Below are 22074 nucleotides of genomic sequence, written 5' to 3'. Positions count from 1 at the left end.
AGTATGGTGGCCACTTTCCAATCAGTTTTTACACATGTTTTAACATTTCATTATTCGCCATTTATATTCCTTATGAAAATTCTCAGCAAACTAGGAGTAAAAAGGAACTTTTGCAAACTGATAAAAAGAACCTGTGAAAGCCAACAGCTAACATACTTAATGGTGAAAGAGTGAATATTCTACCGCTAAGATCAGGAACAAGAGAAGGATGTCCTTTTTCAAAATCTGCTCTGTTCAACACTGTACTTAAGGGTCTAGCCAGTACAATGAGGTGTGAAAAAGAAATGAAATGCATCCACACAGGAAGGGAATAAGTAAAACTTTAGTTGCAGACAACGTGATCAGCTACATAGAAAACCCAAAGGAATCTAAGTTATTAGAACTAATAAATGAGCTTAGCAAGGTTGCAGGATGCAAGATCAATATAGAAAAATCAACTGTATATTTACTAGTAATGAACAATTAGAGATTGAAATAAAAAATACCATTTACAACAGCATCAAAAATTTTTAAACGCTCAGGGATAACTCTGAAAAAAGATGTATGAGACCTATACACTCTGGACTAAAAAAAAGCATCAGTGTGAGAAATTAAACAGGATCCAAATATATGAAGAGACATATACCGTTCAAGGTCAGGGGACTTAATATTGATGTGTCAGTTCTCTTGGTCAACTCAATCCGATTGAAAGCCCAACAGGCATTTGTTTTTTTTGGAAATGTACAAGCTGTTTTTAAAATTCATAGGGAAATGCAAAAGACCTAGAATAGTCAAAACACTGTGAAAAAGGATATATTTGGAGGATAAATGCTACTTAACTTCAAGACTTATAAGGCTCAAGGAATCAAAACAGTGTCATATTGACATATTTGTCAGAAGATCAATAGAGCAAGATAGAGGGCCCAGAAAGAGACCCATAGATATATGCACAGCTGAATTTTGCCAAAGGTGAAAAGGAAGTTCAGTAGAGAAATTGTTTTTTCAGCAAATGGTCCTGGCACTATTGGATGTCCCTATGCAAAAAAGTGAGCTTCAGTTCATACCTTACATCACACAAAAACTTAATTTAAAATTGATTACAGATCTAAATATACATCCTAAAATGATATAACTTCTAGAAGAAAACAGAGGAAAAAATCTTTGTGACCTTGGGTTAGGCAAACTTTCTTAGATGACACCAAGAGCATGATCTGTAAAAGAAAACACTGATAAATTGAAGTTAATGAAAGTTAAAAAAAAAACATTTACTCTTTGAAAGATAGAGAATTAAAATACAAGCCATGGACTCGGAGAAAATATTTGCAAAGCATATATCTGATAAAAGATTTATATCCAGAGTATATAAAGAACCCTCAAAACAAACAACCAATAAACAGTAGACAAAGGAGTTGAGCACATAACCAAAGAAGATCTGTGAATGGCAAATAAATAACACATGAAAAGATGCCAAACATCACTAGTGATTAGGAAAGCATGAATTAGAACCACAATGAAATGCCTCTATAGACCTGGGGTATCACAATGGCTAAAATTTAAAAGATGGACCATATCAAGTTTTGCCCAGGGTATGGAAGAACTGGAATGCTCATACATTGCTGGTGGGAATGTAAAATCATACAGCCAATTTGGAGAACAGTTTGATAGTTTCTTACAAAGTTAAACACCTACCATATGATCTAGCTCTTCCACTCCCAGTTCTTCACCAAAGGGGAACGTGAAAGTCCATAGCAACTTTAAATATAATAGCCTCAAACTAGAAACAACCCAAATGTCCATTGACAGGTCAATGGATGGACAAATTCAGCATATTTATATAATGTGATACTACTTAGCAATAAAATAACTATCGATACATGCAACATGAGTGGATCTCAAAATAATTACACTGATGCCAGATATAAAGGATCACATTGCTGTATGATTCTATTTACATAAAATTCTAGAAAATGCCAACTCATTGATAGTGACGAAAAGCGGATCCATGGCTGTCCAGGGATGGGGGCGGGGGAGAGCAGACATGGACAGGAGAGAGGGATTATAAAGGAGCACATGGAGATTTTTGGGGGTGATGGGTACTTTGATTATCTTGATTGCAGTGATGGTTTCAAGGATGTATATAAAAATACTTACTGGGCTTTCCTGGTGGCGCAGTGGTTGGGAGTCCGCCTGCCAATGCAGGGGACACGGGTTCGTGCCCTGGTCCAGGAAGAGCCCACATGCCGCGGAGCGGCTGGGCCCGTGAGCCATGGCCGCTGAGCCTGCGCGTCCGGAGCCTGTGCTCTGCAACGGGAGAGGCCACAACAGTGAGAGGCCCGCGTACCGAAAAAAAAAAAAAACCTTACCAAATTGTATGTTTTAAATACATGCAGTTTATGTCAATTATATTATACTTCACTAAAGTATTACAAGACTAAACTGAAGTAACACATGTAGAACACTAAAAGGGTCAGGCACAATTTCCCAGTGGCTGGAAGCTGATGTCATTAAATTTTTTTTTTGGTTTTTGTTTTATTTTTTTAAACATCTTTATTGTGTCATGGGCTCGGGGGAGGGGAGGATAAGGTGGATGTGGTGCAGACTTAGAAAGAGGGGTTTGGCCACCAGGACAGGAGATACCGCGAATGGAGGCTTTTCTGTGAGCCCACGACACCCCCGTCCCAGGGAGAAGGGGGCCTCAGTCTGTGCTTTCCTCTGAGGATTGTTGTGGGGAGGGCGGTGGGGGGTAGGCAAGGTAGCCCTAGAGGAGGAGTTAGGTACATGGGGATCCCCCAACTCCCTGCTGTGTGACCTTGGGCAAGTTGCCTTCCCTCTCTGGGCCTCAGTTTCCTCATCTGTAGATGGGGGACAGTGATTTAAACAGCTCTTCCCTCACAGGGGGGTTGAGGACATGAGCCCTAAAAGCCATACAAATGGACACCCAGGAGTAGAGGGGCAGTGAGGGCAGTGGTCAGCGGCCAGGGGTGGAGTCGCCACAGGTCTGGGATTTAGATACAAGCTATGACCTTGGGAAGTTCCATTCCTTAACTTCTCAGTGTCAGTTTCCTCAGCTGTAAAACAGGTTAACACAGTCCCTTCCTTGGAGAGTGGTGGTGAGAATTAATGAGGTGGTGCACACACAGCCTGGCGCACAGTAAGCCCCCAACCAACCGTGGGCGGTATCACTGGTGTTCTAAAGGGACGTGAATCGGAGGCACATTCATGCTCCTGGTCTCCGTCGGCCCTGACTCTGACTTCTTATGTCTATAGAGCCTGGCCTCACTCTGCTTTGCTCTCTCTGCTTAGGGTACCCATACAATTTTTCCCCCATTTCTTGGGAATGGCCCAGGCAAGGGAGAATGTGTTGTTGGTGTCTGGCGTTTGCACTACATTTCCCCAAAGAAGCCTTGTTATCATGGTTAGTAGTGGTAGAAGCCATTAGGACTTTTGGTCCAACCCCAGTCTATAACAGAGTTTTAGGGAAAATTATATTTTGAACCTCAAAAAAACTTTAGAAACATAACATTCCTAAATTCTTGGAGAAGAATGAATATCTGTCTTGCACCCCTGCATGCCAGGCATGGTCTAAGTTCTTTGCATATGTTAATTTACTTAATTTTCACAATGATGCAATGAGATTGGTGGTATTAGTCTTATTTATTTATTTTTTTCTGGCATATAATTTATTTTCAAAGTTAACCTTTTTGTGGGGGGAGGTAATTGAAGAGCCCTGTGAAGTTATAAGAAATAATACAGAGGTCTTTCCCTGTTCCTCCCCACTAAGCATAACTATCGTTGCTGGAAATGACAAGAGGACCAAAGGAGCACTCTGTAAAGCGGACAGAGTAAGGCAGACGGGTTAAGGGCCCCAGGACTGGAGGAACAACACGGCGGAAGGATGTCTTAGATCCCACCCACCCACAGAAGAAGGAGACCCAGGCCCAGTTTCTCTATTAGCCCCAACCTGGCCACAGAAGGCAACCCAGGTAAGCTCCTTCCTCACTGGATCTAACGGGAGCCCTGCCCACACAATCAGGTGACACTGGCCAGATGGATCCTACCACAGCCCCCAGCTGGGCAAGCATACATCATCCTGTGGGGGAATTGATATTTAGCTGGATTTTAAAAAAAGAAAGGAATGAGAGAGATCTTGTGTACACTTTGTCCAGTTTCCCCCAATGGTAACATCCTCTAAAACTGCAGGACTATATCACAATCAGGAGATTGACATTGATACAACCCACCCACCTTACTCAGATTTCCCCAGTTTTCACTTGTACTCATTCATGAGTATGTGTGTTTACGTGGTACGGCAGGGGGTGGGGCCTCCTCTGCCCACTCTGACCCACTGTGGCCACACCAAAATGGTGGCCCCTACCTGCCCTGAGCTACCCCTCTTCCAGCCGGCTGCCACAGTTTAATGACTCCGTCTCCATGTTCCAAATTGAGATTCCCGAGAGGGGAGATCTGCTGACTTGGCCGGTGTGGCCCAGGTGTCCATCTCAATGCTGTTTATCAGCTGAGGGCTGCTGGTGGTGTGGGAGCAGGAGAAGAACTTCGGGGCTGCGGGCTGAGCAGGGAGGAGTGGGTCAGGAGAAAATAATCAGTATTTCTAAAATGATGGGAGTTATGGTCCTTATTTTTCAGATAAGGAAATTGAAGCTCAGAGAGGTACAGTGAGTTGCTAAAGATAGCACAGCTAGCAAGCTGGGTAATCGCGATTTATACCTGAGGTTCAGCTGCAATCCAGACCGCAACCCTCAACACCTCTTGCTTTTCCGTCTCTTCCTCCCATCTGCTCCTCTCACCTGCCGCTTCCTGCTGGGCCAAGCAGAGCAGGAAACAGGGAAAAATGACTCCCCTGAGGTGAGAGATAATGGGGGCAGCTCCTGGGGCCGGTGAGGGTGAAAGTCCTGTCGCTCGCTGCCCCCTCAGCACCTGGGGCATCTGCAGATTCCCCCAGAGCCCTGCACCTGACACCGAGGTTGCCCCTGCTCTCCTTCCAGAGCGGGCCTGAGGAAGTCAGTGCACCTGACCGTCATGCTCAGTTATTCATGCCAGTAAGAGTTTCATTGAAATTTCACGACAGTCATCATGTCATCAAACAGCTGACGATGGCCTTGGATCTTTGCCGGAGTCCCGCGGTCCCACAGCAGAGATCTTCATGCAAAGTCTTTCAACCCTCACAAATCAGTTCTGATAACAAGCCCTCTTGTGATTGTCGCAAAGTCCAAAGTGGGGCAGATGCAGCACCCTGGTGACTGTGGTTGAAGAAGGCCCTCGCCGGAGCAGGGCTGTGGGGTCTGCTGGCCACTTGGTCCTGGCCTCTGGTTCCAGGAGACAGTCTCTGACATTTACCCAGCGAGATCCATGGGATGATTCCAGGTAAACAATGGCCAAGGATGTAAGAAGGGAGACTGCAGAGTGGGTTGTACCTGGAGGTTACAGAAAACCACATCCCTGCAGGGGCAGTGGGAGGGAGGGAATGTGTGTGCATCCCCTTCAGGGTGTCTTAGGGTTAGGCAGGTGACCTTGTGGCAGGTCCTCAGTTTCCCCACTTGGCAGGTGGAGCTGATGAACCCTCCTCCACAGGGCACTTGCGGGGGTCACAGGAGGGGCTGTGGGAAGCTCTGAGCACGCTGCCTGCACACAGTAGCTGCTCAGATAAGTGGCTGTTGACTTGAATTGGGTGCCAGATGACTTGCTGAGCTGGGTGAGTGGTGATGGGGAGCTCTGGCCTCCAGCCCTCCCCGTCCCACCACTGATGGTCTGAGGAGGGTCTGGGCACCACTGGGCAGTGGGAGAGTGGGTCTACATGGAGGCCGACCAGACATGGAGACTCAGGGATGTGGGCAATAGATTTTCCTGCTCAAAGAGACAGCAGCACTTTGGAGGCAGCCCCAGCCATGGCTGATAGGAGGCCAGACAGCATTTAGAGAAACTGGGGCAGGTTAGAGATGGCCAGCAAGGTCAGCCCAGGCCTTCCAGCAACAAAACAGAGCAAGGGTGTGTCCTGCAGGCAGGCGGAGCTCCACCCACTGTGGGGCCCAGGAGCCGGTGGTGAGGGGAGATCCTGACTCGGGGTGAAGAAGGGCATGCATAAGATCTGAGAAGAGGGGCAGTGTCTGAGCCCAGAGCTCAGCTCAGGCCCTGGGAATGAGTGCAGCAGACCCTGCGGTACCCATCCATATCCCCTCTGTACCCACCGACGCAGGGGCCGCTGATGGAATAACTGGGGGTGTTCAGTGTAGTGTAGGCTCTGGGAGATAGCAAGTATTCTGTGAGAGGGGCTGCTTAGGACCTGGGGAGGAAACAGATCTCATCCTGGGAAGAAGCCATGGCAGAGTGAAAGGAGCAACTGGACTCAGAACAGCGAGATCTGGGTTCTGGGCCCAACTCAGTCTCCAGATCACTGTGTGACCCGAGGCAAGTCACATGACCTCTCTGCACATCTGCAGAACAAGGCGCTTCTAAGAGCCCTCCCAGAGCCTTGACTCTAAAGAGTTCTATGTCAATGTTCCCGTCCAACCCCCACCTTAAATATGACCCGTGGCTTCCCAGCTCAAACCCGCCTCCTGTCAGAAGGCCAGTCAGCACCAGGAACCCACAGGGTGAGTCAGCAGCCCTCACGGTCGCTGCGTGACACAGGCCTGGCAGTGACAAGGCTGCTCGGTTCATTAAAATCTGGGGATAATGTGCCCTCGCCCTTGGAGATGCCATTACGGGGTGGTTTCTGCAGCTTCCTCCTTGGGAGGGAAGAGAATGGGGAGAAAGGGCAGCGGGAGATGAACCTGACTCACACCCCTGGGGGAGAGGCTGACATGGCAAAGTTTTATGCTGGTCTCAGCTTGGAGACTTAGATGCTGGAGGGGAGGGAGCCATTAGGCTCTTTCATCTCCTGTGACAGGAACCTCAGTGCGTAAACCTGGCTTGAGCTCAGAAGGGATTTATTGGTTTTATGCCACTGACAAGCTCAGGGATGAACCTTTAGTTCCACCTTGTTGCAGGGGCTCAAATGATGCCACCAGGATGTTCTCCATCTTTTAGCGTCTCTCCCCCATGCAAGGCCATGCTCAGATCTCACTTCTTGGAGGCCAGATGGTTTTCCATCCAGACTGGAGTCCAGCAGAGAAGAGAGAGCTTCCTCAACAACTAATCAAAAGTCCTGGGCCGATTCCCATTGGCTCCAAGGGTCACACACCTATCCCTGAACTGATCTGGGCCAGTGGGAAGGAATGTGGTGATTGGCTTAATCCAATCAAGAAAGATCCTGCAATCTGGAGGTGGGGTTGATCCAGCCTAAGCCTGGGATGGGCTGAGACTAGGGGAGGGGGAAATTCTGGGGGAAATTACAGCTTTACTAGTAAAAGGGTGACAGGATACTGGATGGCAACAGCCTACAGATATCCTCCACTGGGTTAGGGTAGAGGGCAAGAATAGCTAATGCATAAAATCAAGAGGAATAGTGGGAGAAAAGCCTAATGTCCTTGAAGCATGGCTGATCTTAATTCATCTTCCCAATAGTCTAATTTGAGTGTGAGTACTATTGTCCTAAATCCAGAATCCTATATTTTAGTGTTGGAAGGATCTTCAAAAGCACCTGGTCTGACATCCTTATGTTTAGAGATGAGGCAACAGACCCAGAAACGTTAAGTGACTCCCTCAGGGTCACATGGCTCATTAGTAGAAGACTCAGGTCTTCCCAGACAGGTCGGTCCAGCCGGTGTCCATCTCCTCAGAGGTGCTGCTGAATTACAGTGAACGCTGTGCAAGGCAAGCCTGGCTCTCACGCAAACCAGGCAGGTCGGCCTACATGGGCTAGAGTACATCCTGCCTTGGGTGAGTGGAAAAACGGGTCCCTCACCACCTCCCTGCCCCCAACCCCCCAGCATGGGCAGGTGTCTCAGTAGATACACCCAGCTGCGCCCTGCTGGAGACTCTCTCAGAGGATCCTGGGGCTCTTCACGTTTCACACTCCTGATCGGTAGCTGACCCCAACCTCTGCCACCTCACCCTGCCTCCCTGCAGGTCTGTGAAAGCAGAAAAACTAACTCCAAGAGTATGAAAAATGGTGAGACTCTTCATGGTCATCTAGCCAAAACCCTGCATTTTATAAGAGGCAAACTCAGGCCCAGAAGAGGAGGGGCATTCCAAGGCAGGCAGAGCGATCCGGGTAGAAGGGCTCCTGGCTCCCAGTCTGATGCTTTCCCACCACCCCGCTGGCCTTGCTGGTTGCATGAGCCCTGAGCTGCCCTTCTTGTGGCTTCTGATGGGGACTATCAACCAGCCACATATTTACACACGGACAACCTCTCTCCCTTAAACAGTATCACACTTTGCAAGGTGTGTTAAACATGAAACAAATGAGGGCCAAAAAGCAGTTGGGGGTTGTCCAAGGTCAGCTGCCCAGCAGTCAGAGGTCAGGGCCAGCCCCCTGTGTCTTAGGACAGAAGCCTTTAAAGAGTTTGTGTCACTTACCCTCCTTGATCCCTGCAAGGCTGGAGTCCCTGTAACTGTTGCCCTGGTTATAGATGAAATAATGGGGCTCAGAGGGGCCCAGCCCTCCGGGCTCCCTTACACAGCTGGTCAGCGGTGAAGGGGGGGTGGGCCAGTGTGCCTGGAGTCCAGTCTGGTACCCTGTCAGCCTGCACACTGCCACTTGTACAGCTGGGACTGGCCTTCCTGAGTGTAACTGGAACCTGATCAGTGGAGCTCTAGACAAGTCAGGGGTTATTTTTCTCACTCAGTGAGGCGGGATTCACTCAGTGAATCACTGGGCTGGGAAGTGGTGAAAGCCCAGCAGCTCCAAGATACCATCTGGCCAGCTTCCTCCTGTATCTCCCCTCAGTGTCCTCAGGGTGTGCGGATGCCCTTGGGGTCACAGCGTAGCTGCTCCACCTGGGCCTCCTTTCAGGCTGGGCAGCTGGCGGTCCTCTGGGAGAAGCCAGAGGCCCCTGCCCTTCCAGGGAATTTCCCAGAATGCCCCACAGCCACCTCTGCCCCGTCTCATTGGCGGGAGCTGTGTCACGTGACAGCCTGCAGAAGGATGGGAAATGTAATGTTTTTAAGTAGGGGAAATTGTTGTCCTGGACAAAATAGGGATCGTGTCAGGAGGAAAGAAGAGGAGGGTGGCTATTGGTGGGCAGCCTGCAGTCTCTGCCCCAACATTTACAATCTCATTTTCATGTTTGCTACCTCCCTGGATCCACACAAGCATGTTTGTTGTGATCAGGCAGTGAGAGGCTGAGCCACTTGCCCGGGACCCCACAGGAGTGGCCTGAGGAAACAAGCTAGAGCCCGGCTCCCTGCAGCTCCCCAGGTCTGCCCTCCTGCCCCGCGTTGTCTGCTCTCTCCTCTCTCGCCATCCCAATTCTCTGCTTCTCCAGCTCCGCAGACCAGCTGGGGTCAGCACATTCCTGCAGGCTGAAGATGAGAGGCCAATTGTTTATCGCTTCTGGTTCTGACACAGACATACTTTCAGCCTGAACTACCTTGAGCAAGTCTGCTATGGAAAGTCCAAACTCAGACCAACCCCCTGGCGTTACACTCCCTCTCTCACATCCTGCTCGTGGGATATTCACTGGGGTAACCTTAGCGGAAGACAGTTGGGCAGTGTCCATCAAAATTCAAAATGCACATGTCCTTTGTCTCAGCAATTTAACTTCTAGGAGTTGATCATTCTGAAATACGCTAGAGTACAAAGCTATGTAAGGATCTTCACTACAATGTTATTTGTAATAGCAAAATTGGAGAAATCTAAATGTCTATCAGTAGGAGATTGGTTACTTAAATTATGGCACATCCATACCATTGAGTACGGAGCAGCCATTAAAATGATTGAATTTGGCCTCTATGATCTGACTTGGGAGAATGTCCATGATGTGTTTTTGTTTTGTTTTGTTTTGTTTTTTTGCTGTACGCGGGCCTCTCACTGTTGTGGCCTCTCCCGCTGCAGAGCACAGGCTCCGGACGCGCAGGCTCAGCGGCCATGGCTCATGGGCCCAGCCGCTCCACGGCACGCGGGATCTTCCCGGACCGGGACACGAACCCGTGTCCCCTGCATCAGCAGGCGGACTCTCAACCACTGCGCCACCAGGGAAGCCCCATGATGTGTTTTTGAATAAAGAAAGTAGACTGATGAAAAATACAAATAGCGTTATAAAGATTCTAATAATCTTGGTTTGTATACAGATAAGTGAGTATCTGGAAGGATATGTGCCTGTGTGGGAGACTCTCAGGAAAATTCCTCATGCATTGAGGTCCTCTCATTACATGAACTCTATGTCCCTTATCCAAGCCATTTGTGCCTGAGATCCCTTCTCTTTTTGCCTACATCAGTAATGTCCGCATCTCTTCTGGATCATTCCAATTAGTGAACAAACACACCACTAATTCTCTAATCCCCCCCAAATAAAAACAAGTCAATATCCAACCTCTTCTGCTACTTTTGTTTCCCTTTACAATAAAACAAAAGTCACGATTATTACTATCTTAATTCCCCTCCTCCCAGTTTCTTTTCACTGCACTCGAATTGGATTTCATCCCTTCATACTCCACCATAACTGCCCTTGTCAAGGTCATCAATTACCTATGCACCGATAAATCCAATGGTCAACTTTCAATGACATTTGACCTATCAGTATTTGGAATGGTTGCTCATGGCTCTCAAACCTTCCCTCCTCTCCGCTCTGGGATCCCACCCTCTCTTGGTTTTCTCTGCTTCCCTGGTTACTCCTCCTCCATCTCCTTTGCTCGTTCTTTCTTGGCTTCTCAACCTGTAACCCTTGAGTTATTCTAGAGTTCTGCCGTTGGTTCTCTTCTCCTTATCCTCCCTCACCCCCTTGGGGACTTCACCAGACTTGTGGCCTTTACATGCCATTCATATGCTGATGGCTCCCAAATGTACATCTCAACCTGGACCTCTCCCTGAACTTTAGGCTTATACATCCAGGTGTCTATTCATTCCTCCCTCCCTGCCTTCCTGGCCTCCCGCCTCCCTTCTTCCCTTTCTTTCTTCCTACCTACCTCCTTCTTCTCCCTCTCTTTCTTTCTACCAAAAATCATATATTATCTCTATAATTTGTGCACGCAAGATCATGCGTGTGTGTGAAACACCCTTACAAGCAAGAACTATTTTCAATAGAAAGCAATTCCACGCTTTACAAAAAAGATTTCCAGAGCCTTCCTTGAAATGCTACACTCTCCAGAGAGCTACAGAAAATGATTTTGATTTATAAACCCGCTTCTTTTAAGCTCCAATGCAACCCTTAAAAACCTTCTCAATTTCTGTTTCAAGTTCTGTCCAGTTCAACCAGTATTTTCCCATGTTCTTACTAAGAGCTGGGTGCTGTGCTTGGCACTGTGGGGGGACAGAGACGAATAAGATCCATGTTCCAAGGGAAACTGACACTGTCAGCTCTCTTACAGAGAAGGCTTTTAAGAAGAACTTACCTGGGCAGCTGATGCCACAGGAAAGGTAACAAAACCCTAAGCACCATAAGCAGATTGAACTGACAGCCCAGAATGAATAAATGCCCCTGGTTTCTGACAAAAATTCTTTCCTTGATTGGACGCTAGCCTGGTTCCTCTGACCCCTCCTTTTGACTAAGCCTAACCTTAGCTCTAAAGAATTGAACAAAACACTAACAGTTTCTAACAGCTCAAGGCCACATCCCTAGGATGTCCTTAGCCCCTCTTAAAGAGCCTGCCTGACAAAGCTCAAGGATGCCCAAAGAAGTTTTGTTTGTTCCAGCCAACACCTGAAGATATGGCTGCTGTCTCCCAACCTTCATGGGAGGGCAGGAGCCTAACTCAATGAGTGCCACTTAGCAAACCCAGATGGGTTTTACGTGGACCAACCTTCCTTCCCACTCTTTGTAATTTTTCACTTTCCTGACTCTGCTCAAGACCCTGCCATTGCCTCTCTTCCTCATCATTCTCCCTTTAAAACACCCAATCACCTCTGCACAGATTGGGGTAGAGCTCAGCTCTTTCCCATAGTGTCAGTAGTTATTGAATAAATTCTGTTTTCACTGCTGTAACTAATGTCTGGCTGTGTTTATCTTCAACATCTCTCAGGCTGGTGGGGCAGCCAGAAGGGGCATAACTATACACAGAAGGGTAGCTGAGGGATGGCAGGGGGAATAGCTGCCAAAGTCACCTAGATTTTCTCCTATGTTTTCTTCTAGAAATTTTATGGTTTGCATTTTACATTTAGGTCTATGATCAATTTTGTGTTAATTTTTGTGAAAGATGCTGAGGTCTGTGCCTGGGTTCATTTGTTTTTGCAAATAGTTATACAATTATTCCAGCACCATTTGTTGCAAACACTATTATTTTTCCATTGACTTGCCACGCCCTTTTGTAAAAGACCAGTTGACTATTTTTATGTGGGTCTATTTTGGGGCTCTCTATTCTGTTCCACTGATCTAAGTGTCTAACTTTCAGTGTCTTGAAAACTGTAGCTTTATAGTTAATCTTGAAATTGGATAATGTGAGTCTTCCAACTTTGTTCTTTTTCAGTATTATGTTTCCACATAAATCAGCTTGTTGATATCTACAAAATAACTTACTGGGATTTTGACTGGTATTGCATTGAGTCTATATGTCAAGTTGAAAAGAATTGATGTCTTAACAATATTGAACCTCAGTTCATGAATATGGACTGTCTCTTCTACTTAGACCTGCAAAAATTTCTTTTATCTGTGTTTTTTAGTATATAGATCCTGAACATATTTTGTTATATATATACCTAAGTTCTTTGGTTTTTTGGTGCTATTGTAAGTGGTATTTAAAAAAATCAAATTCCATTTGTTCATTGCTGGTATGTAGAAAAGCAATAGACTTTTGTATATTAACCTTGTATCCTGTGGCCTTGCTATACTTATTTTAGGCTTTTTTTTTTGCGGAATTTTGGTGATTTTCTGTAAAAAACCATGCCAACTATGAATGAAGACAGTGATATATACGCTTTTAATTTTTTTTTCATGTCTCATTGCACTAGCTAGGATTTCCAGTATGATGTTGAATAGGAGTGATAAGAAAGAAGATATCCTTACTTTATTCTTGATCTTAATCTCACCATTAAGTATTGATATGATGTTGGCTGTAGGTTTTTTGTAGATGTTCTTTATTGTGTTGAAGAAGTTTTCCTCTATTCCTAGTTTGCTGAGAGGTTTCTGTGTTTTGTTTTTTTTTTTGAATGATGATGAATAGGCATTAGATTTTGTTAAATGCTTTTACTGCATCAATTGATATGATTTTTCTTCTTTAGCCTTTTGCTATGGTGGATTACACTGACTGATTTTCAAATGTTGAACTATCCTTGCATTTTCAAATGTTAACAGTTCTTGACAATACAGAGTCTTCTAGCCCATAAACCTGGAATAAAATCCACTTGTTTGACATATTCATCCTTGTTATACGTTGTCAGATTTGATTCGCTAATACTTTCTTGATAATTTTTGTGTCTGTTCGTAAGAGATATTGATCTGTACTTTTCTTTTGTTATAATGTCTTTTTTTTAGGTATTGGGATACTATTGACCTCATAGGATGAATTAAGATGTGTTCCCTCTGTTTCTATTTTTTGGAAAAGATTGTAGAGAATTGGTAATATTTCTTCCTTAAATGTTTGGTAGAATTCACCAGCAAAACCATCTGGGCCTGTTGTTTGCTTTTTTGGAAGACTTTAAAAGAATTATTGATTTGATTTCTTTAATAGCTGAAGGGCTATGCAGGTTATCTATTTGCCTTTCTGTGAGTGTTGGTAGTTTGTGTCTTTCAAGGAGCTGGTCCATTTCAGCTAAGTTATCAAATTTGTGTGCATAAAGTTGTTCCCTTATTATTCTCTTAGTATCTTTTTGATGTCCATGGGATCAGTACTGATGACCGTTTTTTCATTTCTGATATTGGTAATTTGTACATTCTCTCCTGTTTTCTTGTTCAGCCTGGCTAGAGAAGAGAAAAAAGCTTCTTAAATGATGAAACCATAAACTTCAAGGTCAGGTTTTACTAGTTTTTTGCAGATTTTTTTGCTCTCTGGCGCATGAAATGTTTCAGGAACATAATAATTGCATAATGTATTGAGTTGTCATATCTCAAAATGACAGAAGTTTTGAATACTACAACCCCCTGATCTTAAGAAGTTTAGAATTTTAACTTTCAGCAAGTCATTAACAATTAACTGAGCATCTGCTATGTGGCAGGCACTGTGCTGGGCCCTGGGATACAATGGTGAGCAAACTAGACATGTTTCCTATCTTCACGGTGACTGGTCTAACATGAGTCATGATATCACAAATAAATAAAAAGTTGCTACTGTGGTAAATTATATAGGGAGAAAGGGTCTATGATACCAATTCATAGAGGAATTTGACCAAGCTCAGGAAATCAAGGAAGGCTTCCCCAAGGAAGAGACAATGGAGCTGAGGTCTCAAGATTGAGTAGAAGGTACCTAGGCAGAAAGTGAAATGTGTTTCTGGTAGGGGTGACAGCACATGCAGGGGCCCTGAGGTGGGAAGGACTACATAAATATTAAGTCTTGAAAGAAGGCCAGTGTATTTGGGGAGGACATAAGGCATGGGAGAGTGTTGGGAACTGATGCTGGAGAGGGCAGGGCCTGGCCAGCACGGAGTTGGGCCTTTATTCTAAGAGTTGTGGGAGTTGTTCCTGCTAAGACTGGTCCAAAACACTAAGACCACTCTCCAGCTCCTTCTTCTTTTCTCAGAAGGAAATGGGAGCTGGCAGAGAACTGTGTTCATCACCTATCGTCTTCCTCATTTAGCCAGCTCTGTGAGGCATTCCCATGTAGTTGTTTCTTTTAAATAGTTTTATTGACATATAAGTTATAATAAAATTCACCCATTTTAAGAATATGATTCAGTGATGTTTAGTAAACTTCAAGAGTTGTGGAGAAAGTGGACATCCAACTTGTATTGGAACTTTCGTATCACATATGACAAAGGAACAATTTCAAAGTGGATGATGTGGAGAGGGGCAAGACGATTTTTCAGCAGCGTGTCCAGTGCCCTACCGTGGAAAAGGGAGGTAAGCACAAGACTGGACCAAACCTCCATGCTCTATTTGGGCAAAAAACAGTTCAGGACCCTGGATTCTCTTACACAGACGTCATCAAGAGCAAAGGCATGGGGCTTCCCTGGTGGCGCAGTGGTTGAAAGTCCGCCTGCCGATGCAGGGGACGCGGGTTTGTGCCCCGGTCTGGGAAGATCCCACATGCCGCGGAGTGGCTGAGCCTGTGAGCCATGGCCGCTGGGCCTGCGCGTCCGGAGCCTGTGCTCCGCAATGGGAGAGGCCACAGCAGTGAGAGGCCCGCATACCGCAAAAAAAAAAAAAAAAAAAAAGAGAAATCTGTTGAGGTTCTGATTTAAACATTGCTAAAGTAAGCAGAATCGTGTGTGTCTCCTACCTTTCCTGTGAAAATTGTAATTCAGAGTAAACAAACAGCTGAACAGAGGTTTCTTCCTTGTAGAAGAGTTATAGCCAACAAATAAAGAAGAAATTATCCAAAAAAAAAAAAGAACAAAGGCATCACTGGGGAGTATTTGGAGAATCCTAAGTAGTACATCCCTGGAACAAAAGTAATCTTCACTGGCATTAAGAAGGCAGAAAGCGTAGACTTAGTAACTTCTCTCAGAAAAGCTACTAATGAGTAATAGATGGCTACTGCCCTATTTATTACAGCACAGAAATGTCTATGACCTTTTTATGCATACCGTATCTAAACTGATCTCATATACCAGAACTCAGATGATGAATGGCTGATAGAATATTTCTGTTGGACAGTCCTGATTTAAATAGGATTGCCTTGTGGCTAAACGATGATCAGCTTTTTGAATTTTGATAGTAATTCTGGTTCAGCAAGGGCTGTCACTGTTTTCCCCTTCCCCAAAGATATGATTGAATTTGATTAGTAATGTTCAACTTTTCACAGAGATGGTGAATGCCATCTCAAAACCTATAGGAGTTTGGTTTTATAGGTAGATCTATACAACAGGTTATATTGACATATTTAAGTACAGAGGAGATTCCTTTATTGTTTCATAAAACAGAGCAAGACTCACCTGTGTGTTTCAAGTTGTGTTTACCAGCCTGTTAAGGCAAGGGTTGAAGATAAGTTGGCAATGTCTACTTTATCTTTTTGGTCTTAACTATGCCTATTTAATTAAAATTCCCTGTATCTAAAATGTTGCCTTTTATTTAATGAAAGGCATTTTAGTGTAGTTTATGTATAATATCAAAGAATGTTGAACACATAGACACACACACAAACAAGAGTTGTGTAACCATCACCAAAATCCAGTTATTGAACATTTCTATCACCCCCAAAGTTCCCTTGTGTTTGCTTGCAGTTAATCCCCACCTTCCCCTCCCCTCCAAACACACATAATGTCCCAGGCATTCGAGGTCTGATTTCTGTCTCTGTAAGTTTGCCTTTTGTGGACTCTTCATATAAAGGGAGTCTTACTGTATGTAGTCTTTTGCATCTGGCTTCTTTGCATAATATATTTGAGGTCATTCATGTGTAATATGTGTCAGTAGCTCTTCCTTTTTATTGCTGAGTGGTATCCACTGGATGGATACTCACATTTATGGACATTTGGGCTGTTCTGCATTTTGGTTGTCATGAATAATGCTGCTATGAACGTCTGCATATGAATCTTTTTGTGAACATAGGTTTTTTATTTCTTTTAGGGAGATTCCTGGGAATGGAATTGCTGGGTATTATGGTAAGTTTATGTTTAGCTTTTTAAGAAACTGCCATACTGTTTCCCGAGAGTAATTATACTATTTTACATTTCTACCTGCAGTATGAGAGAGTTTCTATTTCTCTACTTCTTTAAGTGGGTGTGAATTGGTATCTCACTGCTGGTTTTAGTTTGCATTTACCTAATGACTAATCTCATTAGTTGAATATGTTAAGCATGTTTTTATGAGCTAATTAGCCATCCATATATTTTCTTCGGTGAAATGTCTACACAAGTCTTTAGCCTATTTTTAAATTGAGTTGTTTGTCTTCTTATTATTGAATTATAAGTGTTCTTGATATATTTTGGATACAATACCTTAATCAGTACGCGATTTACAAATATTTCCTCCCAGTCTGTGGGCTTGTCTTTTCATTTTCTGAATGGTGTCCTTTGAAACAAATTTTTAAAATTTTGATAAAGTAAATTTGCTGATTTTTTTTTCTTTTATGGATCTTCTTTTTGGTCTCTTCCAAAAGGCGAAAAATTCTTCGCCTAACACAACGTCATGAAGATGTATTCCTTTGTTTTCTTCTGGGAGTTTTATGGTTTTAGCTCTTATATTTAAGTCTTTAATCCATTTGGGGTTAATTTTTGTGTATGGAATGAGGTGAGGGTTTAAGTTCACGTGGGTAGCCAACTGCCCCAGCATCATTAGTTGACAAGTTTGAACAAATGGTCAAACATGCCTTGACAATTCAAGAAGACATTGAATTGTCTTTGGACCTTAGTTAAAAAACAATTCACCATAAATTTAATGGCTTACTAGGTCTTCCCTGGTGGCGCAGTGGTTGACAGTCCGCCTGCCGATGCGGGGGACACGGGTTTGTGCCCCGGTCCGGGAAGATCCCACATGCCGCGGAGCGGCTGGGCCCGTGAGCCATGGCCGCTGATCCTGCGCGTCCGGAGCCTGTGCTCTGCAACGGGAGAGGCCGCAACAGTGAGAGGCCCGCGTACCGAAAAAAAAAAAATTTAATGGCTTACTTTAGGACTCAGTTTCTTTTCTTTGATCTATATGCCTATCTTGCACCAATGCCACACTATCTTGATTACTATGGCCTTATAATATGTTTCAAGGTCAGGTAGTATCAGTCCTCCAACTTCGTTCTTTTTCCAAATAGTTTGGTCTATTCTCTGTCCTTAGAATTTCCATATAAATTTTAGAGTCAGTTTGTCAATTTCTATAAAAAAAAGCTTGCTGAGATTTTTATAAGGATTGCATTTAATATGTAGATCCATTTGGGGAGAATTGCCAACTTGACAATATGGAGTCTTGTAGCCCATGAACATGAAATATCTCTCCATTTATTTAGATGTTCTTTAATTGATCTCAGCCATGTTTCATAGTGTTCAGTGCACAATCTTGCCCTTCATTTGTTAAATGTATTCCTAAGTATTTTCTTATTTATGGTGTTATTGTGAATGGCCATATGTTTATGTTTTAGTTTTACCAGTCTGGCTGTTAATTCTTTCTCTCAGTTTCTTTTTCCTGGAAATGACCTCATTCTAAGACCGGGCAGAATCAGGAAATCAGGAGGGCTTCACTTTGGCATGTCTGTGCCCCCAGCCTGCCTTCAGAAGACCCAGGTTTCCCCAAGCCCAGACCAGCTGATTGCAGCTCAGAGTACAGTTAACCTTGGAGGCCCCAGAGAGATGACAAGGCTGTCCTGTCAGACAAGAGAGTTTAGAAAGGTGAGAGCCACAGGAAGTGGATCTCATGGGTGTGCCCTTCATAGGGGCCTTTGGGATGTAGCAGATCCCATATGTAGGTCCCAGGAACCATGAGCAGGGCTGCAGGCTGGGATGGTGCCCTGGGCGGGGAGAGGGGTGTGGTGTGGGAGGGCATGCCTCAGCAGCTCTGGGCAGCGGGAGGAGGACGCTGTCCCGACAGGACTGCTCACCCATGTGCACAAATGCCCACCCTGCACCAGGCGCTGAGCTTGTGGCCTAGCCTGGAGCTGGGCTAGAGCTACTCAGAACCTTGGGGTGACATCAGGCCTGGAGCACAAGCAGGGGTGGGTGCCAGGATGGGGAGACAGGGCAGCCAGAGGGAGGACCTGAGAGGGGCTGAGGGGGAGCTCAATACCTGTCAGACCAGTGATGGGGACCAACTAGTGAGGGCCTACTCTGTGCTTCGCACAATGCTATGCTTCTTATTTAACTCTATGAGGATGGAACTGTTATTGCCTTTATTTTACAGATGAGGAAACTGAGGCTCTGAGAGGTGACATAACTGTCTGCCAGGCACCAGCCTCTCCAGCCTCATCTCTCACCTCTGCTCCACCCCTTAAAGTTACAGCCCATCCTCCAGCCATTCCAGACCGTGTGCTCCTCCTTGAACAGGCCAAATGCTTCCCAGCCTCTGAACCTCTGCACATGCTGTTCCCTCTGTCTGGTGTGCTCTTCCCACCATGACATCCCGACAAACTCCCCCCCCTCCCCCTTCAGTTCAATGTCATTCTGTGAAGCTTGCCCAACCTCCCCAGGCAGATTCACACAAGCTCTGCTTGGAGCTCCCCCAGGTCCCACACATCCCTGCAGCCAGCCCTCCCAACTGCACCAGACTCTCCTGCTCCTGTATTCCTCACCCACCAGGCTTAGAGCTCCCGGAGGACCAGGGTATGGCTTATAAAGTGTTAAATAAGTGCTTCTGGGCACCTGAATGAATGAATGAGTGATCAGGTGAGTGAAGGCTTTGGACCATGGAAAAGTGAAGAGACCCCGGCGGTCATGTCTTGTTCTCCTGAAGGGTTGACATCAAAGGTCACCAACACCTCGTTGACTCAAACAGGGGTTTCAGGGACTGGAAATGGCATGAGAAGGTCTGCAGTCCATGCCCCTGCCTCTAGGCTGGAAGCCAGTGTCTTTCTTATTTGATGGATGAATCAGAGAAGTCACCCTCCCTGTCCAGTGTCACAGGCAGCACCCTGCCAAGAGCCTTGATTTGCGACAGGCACATCCAGCATCCGCCACAGTCATCAGAGCGGCCTGGCAGCCCCAGGCATTGTGCACTCAGCACCTGCCCAGCCCTGTGCGGTGGGTGCCGTGAGTATCATCTAATTCAGCTCTCACTGCACATCAGTGGGGTGTGTACTACACCCTCATTTTATCTGTGTTTCGTTGTGCTTAGTTTTCTCCATACAAAAGAAATATATGCTCATCTTAAAAACTCTTTTTTTTTTTTTTTTTTTTTTGGCGGTACGCGGGCCTCTCACTGTTGTGGCCTCTCCCGTTGCGGAGCACAGGCTCCGGACGCGCAGGCTCAGCGTCCATGGCTCACGGGCCCAGCCGCTCTGCGGCATGTGGGATCTTCCCAGACCGGGGCGCGAACCCGTGTCCCCTGCATCGGCAGGCGGACTCCCAACCACTGTGCCACCAGGGAAGCCCTTAAAAACTCTTTTAAGCAATAAAGAAGATGAGAGCCCTCATCAGCACGTGCTGTGATTCCCATTCCACAGATGAGGAAACTGAGGTACTTTCTATACAACACCTTATTCCCCTATGATCACGCAGCTGGGCTCTCTGTCTGCCTGGTGTGACAGCGGCAGCTTAGTGACTCACGGGGAAACCACGGCCCTCCACGGCGGAGGGCTTGGGCAGTTGGCAACAACTGGCTCATTTGTAGGGATTTTTCTTCAGGGTTGGTGCTGGCAAATCGATATTCACTTGTGCCACCCATTATGGTGCCTGCCTCCCCACTCAGGGATGGCAGAGAAGAGCAATAATCTTGACAAAATGTAAATAGCATGGTTTCAAGTGAGCTGGAGAGGAGTCTTTGTACATTAGGCTCCCGGGGAGTCCATAAACCTGAGGCTGATGAATTACCTGGGCAGGTGCCTCTGCCACCGGCATCCTCGCAGAGGACCAGAAAGTGGGATAATTACTTTTCTGGCACTGGTTGTCTAGAGCGAGCGGGTCCATTTTTCTCTTTTATTACCATTGAATTTCAGGAAAGTGTCTGCTGAGTCCCCCACCCCTGCCCCCCTTTTCTTAATGTGGATTTATTTGATGACTCCACTAGGCCTGGTGGTGGGGGCCAGAGCGAGCCCTGCAGTGAGAAGGACACTCGGCCCCTGAGCCCGCCTGCCCGAGGCTTCAATCGGCGGGTGCGATGGGTGTGTGGCTGGACATCCACCCATTCATAACCATCATCCCCATCAGTGGTGCCATAAATTTTCCTTCCTTCCCTTTCCCTTGTTCTGTGGGCTGACTGTGCCCAAGTCAAGGCGGCAGTAATGGGCTGAGGGAAAGGTTTTCTTAGCCTTGGGAGATGTAGTCTGAGCAGCCACAGACAAAGCCGAAATTTGAGGTTCAGTTATTAAAGGAAGATGGGAGAATCTGCTGGGGGGCACTGGCAGACCCGTCCCACTCAGGCATGTCGATGAGGGGTGTTTCTGGGAGTTGGGGTGGAGCTGGTAGTGGGAGAGGAAGGAGCTGGGTCCATTCTGTCCTCTCCACCTTCTTTCTCTCCCCCAAGACCTGCTTTCCACTCCATGTTTCTCAAACTTGACACTGACGCGTGGTTCTTTTGTTGCCTTAATTTGGATCTCTCAAAGCGCCTCCTGGATCATTGTTTAGCTCTGGGATCCCTCAAACTAGGGAGACCCCCCTGAACATTTGGATAATTAGGTAACGTTTACATTGACAGAGCCTTATACAGCTATGGTAACCACTGCTGAAACTCCTTGTTTATTCACGCACTCACTCCCTCTCTCACTCAGTATTTACTGGCTACTTGCTCTGTGACAGGATCTGTGCTAGGGGTTGGGGATACAAGAGAGAGAAGAATCAGATATGGTTCCTGCCCTCCTGGAGCTTAGACTACAGTGGGAGCAGACAGTATAAAAAGTAAATCATCTATGTACAGTTATAGCTCTAGTAAAGGGTCAGGGAAGGCTGTCTTGAGCAAGTGATGAATGCGAGTTTCTCAGGTAAGTGGGAAGAAAAAATCATTCTAGGCCAAAAGAACAGCATGTGCAAAGGCTCTGGGGTGGGCAGGTTAGCATGACCAGGAGGCAAATGTGGCTGGAGCAGATAAAGTGAGGGGAGCGGGGTAAGGTGGGGCTGGGGCAACATTGGCCCAGGCTGTCTCTCCAGTCAGGGCTGCAGGAAACCTTTGGAGGCATTTGAACAGGGAAGTGTGAGCCCTAGTCAGGCAGTCTCCTAAAACATCCTCCACTTCCGGAGAGAGCTGAGGCCACTGCGATTCTTTTGCTGTCTTCAACCAACTGCGTTCCCACACATCTGGATTCGCTTATGTCAGAGCCAGATTCACTGCAGTCTGTGGGGGAAAGAAAGAATCCAGAGCAGAACACTGGCTGCGGTGACGCCCC

The sequence above is a fragment of the Delphinapterus leucas genome, chromosome 1, assembly GCF_059928025.1.
Source record: "Delphinapterus leucas isolate spDelLeu-1000000601 "Yukka" chromosome 1, BTC_Dleu_Yukka2, whole genome shotgun sequence".
NCBI classification, from domain to species: domain Eukaryota; kingdom Metazoa; phylum Chordata; class Mammalia; order Artiodactyla; family Monodontidae; genus Delphinapterus; species Delphinapterus leucas.
Note: the sequence above shows the minus strand (reverse complement) of the source record.